The following is an 11,667-nucleotide window of genomic DNA, read 5'->3' on the forward strand; positions in this document are numbered from 1 at the left end:
GCCAGGCTGTTCTCGAACTCCTGACCTCAGGTGATCCGCCCACCTTGGCCTCCCAAAGTGCTGAGATTACAGGCGTGAACCACCGCGCCTGGCCCAAACATTTTTTTTTTTTAAAACCAAAGAGGAACATTGGACTAAATAATACACATTTTATTTCTGCACAGGTGGATCAGTGGCAAATGAGAGGTACATAGAAACCATACTCTTGCACGCTCTTAGAACTTAGATGCTACACTCCGTACTCACCCTGCAACACATCCACAGCTGCACATTTTCATCATGGTGAATATGTGGGTGACGACTGGGCAGTCCCAGCTTTCTACTGTCATTTCTCCGACCTGTCAATTTTGAGTGTACTGAAAATTGTGTATAAGTAACCTATGAGGACTCTGGGTGAGTTTTTCTTTCATTGAAAAAGACCCTTCTTTTCTTCTATTATGCAGACAGAATGCAAAGCCAAATTAATTCCAATCTCTTTAGGGACTGAGCTGGGTCAGGGTTGAGTTGCAGCTTTTGAAATACTCATCTATTTCTGATTTGTACCTGTTGCTCTGGAATGACTTCTCTGACATTTTGTTTGACAGCTGGTAGATATCTATCTCTGAAGCTTTGAAAGGCTTGAGGGGGTTCATCACTTGTCATCAGAAGTTCCAAGCCCAACTCTATGGCCTCCTGCCCTATGCAGCTTCAAATCTGGCAAATTTCTCAAAGGGAAGACACGTGTTTGAGGCAGACAACTGTGATGAGTCATTGTTTTCTAATTACCATGAAAACACTGTAAGAGAATTCACTCTGCCTTTAAGAAGCTTTTGGTAAGGCTTAATAGCCTCCTGCAAGACTCTGGAAACTAGCAAATGCCCTTTTGAATACTGGTCATGTGTTTGGGGCCCTGAAGTTTTCCACATTTCATTTTAGTTCCGTGTGACCTTTAAATATGTGGCTGATTTTTCCTTTCCTTGGCAATTGGTTGTTTTCTTGGGCATATCTCAGCATGTGTACAAAACTGACAAATGTCTGCAGAGAAAAAAGGTGACTGGCTCTTTTCATCTCACCTCAGGAAGGCTCTCATCTCTCTGGAGTTTATTAGTTTATCTTGTCCTAATTGCCTCTGTAATGCTCTGATGCACGTAACAACATACTTTTTGCAATTTAATTGGCTTTTGCTAATTGTTGAAGCAGAAACAATGGTTCCTTCCATGTAGTCACAAGTGGGCATAAAATGCCAGGTGCTCTATGTATCATATTTCAGCATGTTTTCACCATAATAATACAGGTTATATTGGACTTTGTTGGCTCCAAAGTTCTTCATTAGAAATTCACCCTTCCCCTATCCAGTGTACTTCTAATGAGGTGAACAGTTGGGGTTACCCTCTCCCAACTCTAACCTCAGTGATGGGTACTTTATTTCAGCCCAGAAAAATTGTAGCATTTCATTACCCCTAGAAACAGCGATGGCACCAGGAGTAATGCATGACTCCCATGAGGCCATTAGAGTCATTCTTTTTTTTTTTTTTGAAATGGCGTTTTGCTCTTGCTGCTCAGGTTGGAGTGCAATGGTGTGATCTCTGCTCACTGCAACCTCTGCTTCCCAGGTTCAAGCAATTTTCCTGCCTCAGTCACCCGAGTAGCTGGGATTACAGGTGTCCGCAACCATGCCCAGATAATTTTTGTATTTTTAGTAGAGACAGGGTTTCATCATGTTGGACAGTCTGGCCTCGACCTCAGATGATCCCAACTCCTGACCTCAGGTGATTCATCTGCCTCAGCCTTCCAGAGTGTTGGGATTACAGGCATGAGCCACAGCACCCAGCCTAGAGTCATTATTGAGATTGAAATAGAATTGTTAGGTGAAATAAGTATTTCCACTGGAAAAATATGAGCTTGGGGTTTTCAGTAGTGATTGTTTTGACCAGATGAAGATTATCTGCAGAATAAAAGCTAGCAGAGATGTGTGTGTGTGTGTGTGTGTGTGTGTGTGTGTGAGAGAGAGAGAGAGAGAGAGAGAGAGAGAGAGAGAGGGAAGAGAGAGAGCATGTGAGCACAAGACAGTGATCTAGGCCCACCTGCATAAAGAGAACTAATACATTCCCTTGTTGCTTAAGCGTCTTTGAGTGTTTGCCACTTGCAGATTTTTCTAAGTCCTGATGAATAAGCTAAAATCATCCCAACTATTTCTCTAAAAAGATTGATATTCACAGAGATTAAATAATATAACTAATGTCACACAGCCAGCAATTGTTGAGCTACGATTTGAATCCAAGTTGTCCTGCCTCAAAAGTTTATGCTTTTGCTACAACATCATCCTTCTGTCACACTCAAAGCTAAGGAAACTAAGCCTTAATGTGAGAGACCCAACTTGTCCCAGGTTCTTCCAGCTCTTGGGTTAACTGGCATTAGCGAATTCTTTAGAGAGTAGAAATGGGGAAAGGGCATGCCTCACAGAAGGGAAATGTGTGTGTTTGAGTTCTATTCCTTGGCCATGATGAACTTGGCTTGAGGGCATAATTATCAATCATCCACCTCTACTGACCACCGCAGAGTAGGTGCAGTGGGGCTAAATAATGGATAGACATCTGTTTATGCCTTCTGGGATCTTTCAGCCTAATAAATATTAGTATCTTGCTTTACATTTGCATTCTGTTCATGTAGATCTATTCCTCTTGTCTTTTATGAAATTTTCGTGATGCACCTTGGGCAATGAGAGGAAGTATAGAAAAATGGTTGAGAGCATGCACTCAGACACCAGATGGGTCCGATGTGCATCTTGGCTCTGCCACTTACTTATGTGACCTCAGACAAGTCACTTAAATACGGAGATATGTTCTGAGAAATGTGTTGTTAGGCAATTTTGTTATTGTGCAAACATCACAGAGTGCACTTACACAAACCTAGATGGTATGGCCAGCTACACAGCTAGGGTATATGGTATTGCTTCTAGACTATAAACCTATACAGCCTGTTACTTTACTGAATACCATAGATGATTATAACATAGTGGTAAGTATTTGTGTATCTAAACATAGAAAAGGTATGGTAAAAGCACAATATTATAATCTTATGGGACCACCATCATATATGCAGTTCATTGTTGACCAAAATGCCTTATGCAGCACATGACTGAACTGAACAATTTCTATGCTTGTTTCATCGCTGGCAAAATGTGGATAGCAAGTAGTGACTACGTCATAAGGTATTGTATACATTAAATAAAGTATAATATATAAGTTGCCTAGCCCGGTGTCCAGTGCCTGGGAAGTGTCATATTATTTCTGCTGTTATTAACCATGAGGGGTGCCAGTGGCAGCTAGTTATCCACTGCCCTGGTTTGAGTTTGCCTGGAAACAGAGCCTGACTTGTGGGTAGGTAGTTTAATTGCAAGGTGATCTGAGGATGCGGGAGTCAAAGAGTGTGGAGAGTGAGATGGGAAGGAAATGAGAAATTCTAAGGCAGGGGAGGGTGTTCAGCTAGCCTGAAATGGAGATTAGGACAGATGCTGGCAAGCATTACAGAGAGGCAGATTAGCTCATGTGTGCCTCAGCTAAACTCTCAACATTTTCAGGAGAAACCATAAACAGTTAATATAATGTTAGGTTTTTTTAAGTCCCCCATAAAGTATATGAGACCCTTTTTGTAAAGTTAAAACAACTAAAATAAAGACATATACTCTTTGGAAATTCACATACCACAATCGAACTTCTATCCCAAGAAATTAAGATATGATAGGCCAGGAGCAGTGGCTGACGCCTATAATACCAACACTTTGGGAGGCCGAGACAGATGGATCACCTGAGGTTGCGAGTTTGAGACCAGCCTAGCCAACATGGAGAAACCCTGTCTCTACTAAAAATGCAAAATTAGCCAGGCGTGGTGGTGCATGCCTGTAATCCCAGCTGCTTGGGAAGCTGAGGCAGGGGAATCACTTGAACCCGGGAGGTGGAGGTTGCTGTGAGCTGAGATTGTGCTATTGCATTCCAGCATGGGCAACAAGAGCAAAACTCCATCTCAAAAAAGAAAATAAAAAATGAAATTAAGCTATGATAAACTCAGGATGTGAAGTGTGCTGACTTAGATGGGGTAGACAGAAATTAAATGGTGAAGGATCTGTTTGGTTATTTATAGTTACAGGTGGGACAACTGAGACACAGGGAAACCAGAACAGAATGCAGAGTCCACAAACAAACTCATTACAGATATTTGATCTATAACCAAAGTGGCACTGAAAAGCAGTGAAAAAAAGGAGAGTATTTTCAATGAATGGTGCTGGGTAAGTAAATAACCACATAGAAAATGATTAATCTTGATCCCTACTTCACGTCACATGCAAAAAAAAAAAAAATCAATTCTAGTTGGATATTAGATTTAATTGTGAAAGATAAAACAGTAATGCTATTAGAAAATAACATTTAAAAACTGTCATAACCTTAGCAAGAAAGATTTCTTAAACATGACACAAAAATAACTCTAACCATAAACAAAATTACTTACAACTTGGAACACATTAAAATTATGAATTTCTGTTTATCTAAAGGCATTATTGAAAGGGTTAAAGTTGTGTCAGAGTTGGAGAAGATATTTGTAATCTACCCAACATTATCTGTATATTACCTCTCAGTTCCAGATTCATTCATTCTCTATTGTCTGCTCTGCAGATATGGTACTGAATCTTTTAACTAGCTTTCCTTTGCCAGCTGGCATGATTTTAGGCTTTGTCAGTACAGGATGCTGGAGAAACACTGCGGGAGAAAGGGGTTTTCCCTTCCTGGTTCTGGCGCGCTCTCTCAGCAGATTCCAGCAGCATGCAGCTGCTGCAGCACCCAGCTCTACAACTGAACAGGAAGAAGTGTGAAATGGGAGAAAACAATCACTTCCGATGTGATGGGTTAAGGCTGCAGAAACCTTGCCTGGGGCCAAAAACAGAAACCAGTGAGCAGTCTGAAACTAGACCAGATCCACATCACACAGGAGCCAGATACTGGACCAAGTTGATCCACCTGCAGAAGGGGAGGACACTGAATTGAACAGCAGACACAGACCTGCTCTGGGGCGATGTACACTGTAGGGCCACTGAGGAAACGGTTAGATGACAATGATCCATTGAACAAGAATTAGACAATGTCTTTCAGTCAGCAGATCTGACAAATGGGAAAGCGTGAATGGAAATATACGTAAAACAACAATGATTTGAAAAAGTGATTTTGAAGTAAGTCTATATTAACCTTCCAAGATATAAGACAGAAATAGCACCCACAAAAAAGAAAAGGAGGTTATGAAACTAGTGAGGGCAATTAAGAAGCAAGAACAGTCTACAAAATAAAACCATGGAAATTCAAATATAATAAACAAAAAAATTAAAACTCAAAAGAGGGTTAAATATGCCCAATAGGTGCAAGAAGAGATGCTCAACATCATTGATGATCAGGGAAACACAAATCAAAACCACAGAGTGGGACCATGTCACACCTACTAAGCTGACTATAATAAAAAATAGAAAACAAGTGTAGGCAAGGATATAGAGAAACCGGAACCTCATACATTGTCATGGGAATGTAAAATGGTACCTCTGCTGTGGAAAACAGTGTGGTGGTTCCTCAGACAGCTAAGGTTTGCTGCTATGGAATGAAGAAAAAGTAAGTCAGGGTAAGGAATATCAAGAGTGTGGGGGCAGGGAGTGTGCAGTTTGCAGTATTCAATAGACTGATCAACTTAAGCCTTGTTGAAAAAGGAATTATTAAATAAAAGACAGAATGGAGGTAATGAGCTATGGAACATCTGGGAAAAGAGTGTTCTGGGCCAGGAGAACAGTTCGTGCAAAGGTCCTGAGGCAGAAGCATGTCTGGCATGCTTGAGAAACAACAAGGAGACGGGCAGAACTGGAGCATGGTGTTAGGAGAGAGGCCTCATCATGGAGCGTCTCCTAGGCCATCATAAAAACTTTGTTTTTCACCCTGAGTGAAATCAGGAGCCATTGCAAAGGAACATTACAAGATTAAAGTTTGGCTGCTGGGTTGGGAATAGAGCACAGGAGACAAGGTTTAAAGCAGAGAAGCCAAGAAGGCTATCTTGGTAGCCCAGATAAGAGCTGTCACCGGCCAGTGTAGCAATGGACATGGTAAGATTTGTTCAACACTAACCCTATCTTCAAGGAAACATCTTCTTTGTTCCAGAATTCAATCCATGATCCTATATTGCATTTAGAGGTCATATCTCCTTATCTCCTCCAACTTGGAACAATTCCTGTCTTTAATGGCCTGGACACATTTGAAGAAGACTAGTCAGTTATCTTTTTAGAATGTTTCTCAATTTGAGTATGTCTGATGTTTTTCTATGTTTTAATTCAAGTTATGTATTTTTGTTTGTTTTTGAGACATGTCACCCAGGCTGGAGTGCAATGGCACCATCTCAGCTCACTGCAACCTCTGCCTCCAGGGTTCAAGTGATTCTCTTGCTTCAGCCTACTGAGTAGCTGGGACTACAGGTACGTGCCACCACACCCAGCTAATTTTTGTATTTTTAATAGAGACAGGGTGTCGCTATGTTGGCCAGGCTGGTCTCGAACTCCTGATCTCATGATCAGCCTGCCTTGGCCTCCCGAAGTGTTGGGATTACAGGCGTGAGCCACCACACCCAGCCCAAGTTATATATTTTTGAAAAGAATATCACAGAACTGATATTGTGTCTTTCTCATTACATCAGATGTTACATAATGTTGACAAGTCTCATTGTTTGATGTGAAAGCAATGTTAACTTTGATCATTTGGTTTAAATGGTGTCTGCCATTTGATCATTTGGTTGAAATAGTGTCTGCCATGCTGCATTCGTTATAAACTTACTATTTTCCCATTATAATTAATATCTTGCCTTGTTGCAAGAGTATTTGGCAGCAGAATATTTTGAGACTATGCAAATATCCTGTTTCTTATCATATTTTTATACAATAATTTTAACATCCCATGATATCTCTTGTCTCTAACAATTATTACCGTGCGGTGTTTGCCAAATCATCATTTTCTGTTTCTATCACTTTTACATTTATTAACTGGCATTCTGTTGTAAGGAAGAGCTGTACCTTCTTCCCTAATTATATATTTATTTAATTATTTATTGACAACAGTATGGACTCATATTTTTTGTTGTTGTTGTTAGAACAACTCAGCAAAATAAAATTCCTGTTTATTGTTGGAAAACATTGTTTCACACATACATCAAACAGGCCAAAAAAAATAAACAGTAACTTCATAGACAAAAAAGGAAAAAAATGAAATCTTTTAATCTTTGGCCTTTCAACCATCTCATACAAACCAACTACTTATAGTACAGCTAAGTACATACACAACAAAGGTACTGGAATGCTCGGAATAGGATTGTTTTTCTGTTGTCATTTTCGCTTTTTTTTTACAAGGTTTTTTCTCCTTTGAGATTATAATGAACATGGTCACACCACAAGTAAAGTCAGAAGCAGGACAGAGAACGCTCTGAAGGCTGCTTTGGTCATCCGAGATCATTAAAAATGGCTGACCCTAACAATATGTACAAAAATATAAAATATAAATTAAAAACACAAACAAATTTCCTTTTTAAAGTACTTTTAAGAAAAAAAGCAGGGCCTTGGAAATTTTGGTTCTTTTTTCCTCCCCTGTTGCAAATTCTCATGGTTTGGGTTGGGTAGTGGAGAGCGCGGGGTGTCCTCTGCGGTGGGCGGGCCGGCCTCTCTACTCGAAGGAGACCACGTTTAGATTCTGAGACAGGAAGTGGAGGGTGAATAGGTCACGGCGGCCTTTTGTTTTGGGGTTTTTTTTATGTTAACTTTTCCTTTTTCGCTGTCTAATCATCCTCGTCGGTCTTTTGCTTCTTGGTATCGACATCGCCATCCTCAGCATCTTCAGCTGCCCGCTTGCCCGTAGCAGACTCAGCTTCCTCATCTTCATCTCCATCCTCCTCCTCACCATCACCTTCTTCCTCCTCTGCCTCCCCACCTTCTTCCTCTTCTTCATCTACCTCATTGTCAGCCGTCTGCTCCCCATTTTCCTCACTGGCATTCCGGTTAGCAGGGGCGTCTCTTCCACAACTTCCTTCTTCTCCTTCAAGTCCTTGCTGGTGATTTCGGAGCTGGTGCCTACCGCTGCGTCTGACATGGTGAGGCACGGTGATCCGATGCGGGGCTTAAAAAGAAAGCGAGCGTTCAGGGACTCTGGCGAAGTAGGCGCGCGGTGTAGGCGGCGGAGGCCAGCAAGGAGTCGGACGAGGAACAAGGCAAAGATGGCTTTTCAGAGCAGCCAGTGGGGTGGACGCATGATATTTACTTATTCTGCAAACTATAATCCTTTTTATCATTATATTTATCATTTATTTTGTTGCTCAAATTGTCCCAGATTTGGTTGGTCATTGGGAACTCCTTCAAGGTGGCTCTTGTGTCCTTTTGACATGGCTTGATCATCTTTTTTAGAACTTTACTACTCTCTGTAACCCTAAGATGCTACAGTCTTTTCTTCTACTTCCCTCGACTCAGCCCATGAATCAGCCATTTCTTCAAGGACTTCTGGTTCCTTTTTATTGAAGAATGAAATTTAGAAACCAGTATCTGGGCACTGTATATACGTATTGCTACTGGAATATAATTGCTTCAAGGGCCTCTCAGGAGTTAAAGCTGGGAAATATATTTACATATATACATATTTTATATAAATTTCTGTACGGATATATAGCCGTGGTTTTAAATATCTTTTAAAATAGACATTTATAAATATTATAAAACATATTAAATATATATTAAATAAAACCATAATCGAATACTGAAATACCTTCAATTCCAATATCAAAGGGTTCATCCTAGCCTCTTCTCTTTCCCTATTTATAACTTATTTCTCTGACACTGAGAAACACAGCTCTCATTATCTATAGGACATTTATTTACTTGCTTACTTTTGGAATACACATGAGGTAGTTTAAGAATTGCTTCTAGCCAGAGTAGTCAGGCAAGAGAAAGAAAAAACAGCATGTGAATAGAAAGAGATAAAGTCAACTATCTCTGTTTGCAGACCACATGATACTATATCTAAAACCCCCCGTAGTCCCAGCCTAAAAGTTCTTTCAGCTGATAAACAACTTCAGCAAAGTTTCAGAATACAAAATCAATGTACAAAAATCACTTGCATTCCTGTACACCAACAGCCAAGCCAACAGCCAAATTAGAAAAACAATCCCTTTAGAATCTAAATATATTTCTAAAAATATTTGGGAATTACACTTGCCACAAAAAGGATAGAATACTTAGGGATACAACTAATCAGAGAGGTGAAAGATCTCTATAATGAGCATTACAGAACACTCCTCAAAGAAATCAGAGAAGACACAAACCGTAAGGTTTATTCTCTGTAAGGTTTATTGCTGAGTTTAAAATGAGGAAACTGAGGCCTGCATGAGAACAATTAGATGCTCCCGGGCGAGGTTTTATGGTCCAGGGAAAGGGGGCCAGAGAAGTGGCGCCTGACTCCTCTCAGGCATGGGGTTATATAGGGAGGGAAGGCACTCTGATTGGCTAAGGAGAAACAGGACATGGACGTGGCAAGCTGCTATAGGTAGGTAGACGGGATTTCCGATGAGCGGGCTGGACGGGGCAATGCACTATTGGGCAGGTTTTGGTGGGACTTCTTTTAAATTTTGGTGGGGTTTTCCAACGGCTGGCTAGGTGCCGAGTGCAGAGTTTAGTGTCGAATGCAGATCCTGGTGCTGAGTGCAGAGGGAATTTCCAACGGTGGGCTAGGTGCCGAGTGCAGAGTTGAGTGTTGAGTGCAGAGGTGGGCGTGGTGGAGCTAGATGCTGAGTGCAGATTCTGGTGATGTAATTTTCAGGCATGGAGAGGGATGGGCGTGTCCGAGCTCCCGGCGAGGCAACCAGCCTTACATTCTAACCCTTTTGATGATATAGGACGTGGCTTCTTTCTGGCTACTTCCTGCGGAATGGGGCGGAGTGAGGTGGAGGGGTCAGTTGGCTGGTGCCTCGGTTGGGAATCAGATATAGGGGTGAAGTATCATCTGGTTTACGGCCACCCTGAAAATTTCTCTCATGTGGGCCTGTAAAAACTTGAGAAAAAAAGGGGCTAGTATTAGTAGAAGACACACAACAATAACGGGGGTGACAATGGGAGCTAACTGGGTAAGCATGGGAGATTGCCACCAGTTGAGAGCTGAGGCTGGTGCACTCTGCTTCCTGTGGAGGTTCTCTTGGAGGTGATAGAAAGTGTTGACATTTTCTTCCACAAGGCCTGTTTCTTTGATGTAATAGCAGCACTGCTCCTGGAGAAACAGACAGGTACCTCCTTTTTCTGCCATTAGTAAGTCTAGGGCCCGTCGGTTCTGGAGAGTCACCTGAGCCAGTGACGTGATTTGTCACTGGAGGGAGGCTAAAGAGGCAGCTGATGCTTCAATAGCCACACGGAGCTTGTCTTCCAGTTGGGCGTCTGAAGTGATGCTGTAGCCCATGGCACCACTCCCTATTCCAGTTGCTACTAGAGATGATGCTAAAGAGAGGCCAACTACTATCGGGAGGAAGACTGCTCGTTTGCTCCAGTGATTAGGGGACAGTGTGATGAGGAATAGGAACTTGGCTTGTCCATACGCTTCTAACTGCAGGACTAGTGTGACAGGCACACAGGAGAAAGGGAGGGATGCATCAATAACTTTGGTTAGGGTTCCATTACACCAAAAGTATCCTCCTGGAGGTGCGTAAAGGGAGGATTTTACTTCTACCGTGCTGTTGCACCTGAGGCTGGGGCTGCTGGCTGTCCCATAACAGAGAGGGAGATTTTGAGAATGTACGTTGAACAAGGGTATACCCGTTAAGATGGTGTCAGGCCCCGTGGGAGATTGTGACAGATTGAACCCGGTCTGGAGGGGAACTGTGGCTAAGGGGGGTTTGTTAAGGAAGGCACATAAAAAGCAGTTGGTGAAATCTGTGGCCCTGGTTAAATTTAACATGTTAGCCCCTTGCTGTACTAGAGTTAGCCAGGAGAAAGGCTGGAGGGCCTTGTTTGAGGGCCTGGGTTGGATTGAGGGGTTAAGTTGGTTAGTTAAAGAGCTCTCATTTTGTAAGATGGAGTTCCTTAACGAATTGAGTTGTTCCACTTCCACGGGTACGATCCTAGTATAGGACCGGAATATTAGCCAGGTACCACTGGGGCGGCTGTCTGTAAACCTAGTGTCTATTTTACCTGCCGTACCCCTTTTCCAGCAGGCATCCCAGGGATCATGGATGATAAGGGACACTTTACCTTGGTCGTTGGCAAAGAGCATTCTACTTTATGGGGTGGTGTCAGTTCTGAAGGTTGTGTGTATAACACAAGAAGTGTACGGGCATCCACCATAGGTATCGTTTCTCGAATGACAGGAGTCTTTGGTTTGGTCATATAAAAAGCAGAGGCCAAGGTTATTCCAGGACTTTTTGATGGTATTGGACTTGGATTTTGGGAATTCAAATTTTATGGCTGATTGGCAGCCTGTGGGCTGGCAATCTGCTTGGGCAAGATATTGGGATTTAGTGGTTTGCCCTACTGTCCTGGACTCCTGAAGGTAGAACCGCCAGACATAGTAGGAGTTGACTTTAAAAGAGGATACCAGGAGGATTGTTAGGAGGAGAATTTGAGGGGTTAGAAGTTGACGGCTAGGGGTTACG

The 11,667-nt window shown here is 42.2% G+C and overlaps 1 pseudogene across 1 annotated transcript; it reads right to left on the reverse strand.

The window, feature by feature from the left end:
• Positions 1 to 7,282: 7,282 nt before the first annotated feature.
• On the reverse strand, positions 7,283 to 8,149 carry LOC108283154 (annotated as a pseudogene). The gene has a single exon (XR_001816702.2). The product of XR_001816702.2 is annotated as a prothymosin alpha-like (transcript).
• Positions 8,150 to 11,667: the final 3,518 nt, after the last annotated feature.

This window comes from Cebus imitator, unplaced genomic scaffold (assembly GCF_001604975.1).
Source record: "Cebus imitator isolate Cc_AM_T3 unplaced genomic scaffold, Cebus_imitator-1.0 Scaffold256, whole genome shotgun sequence".
In the NCBI taxonomy this organism is placed as follows: Eukaryota; Metazoa; Chordata; class Mammalia; order Primates; family Cebidae; genus Cebus; species Cebus imitator.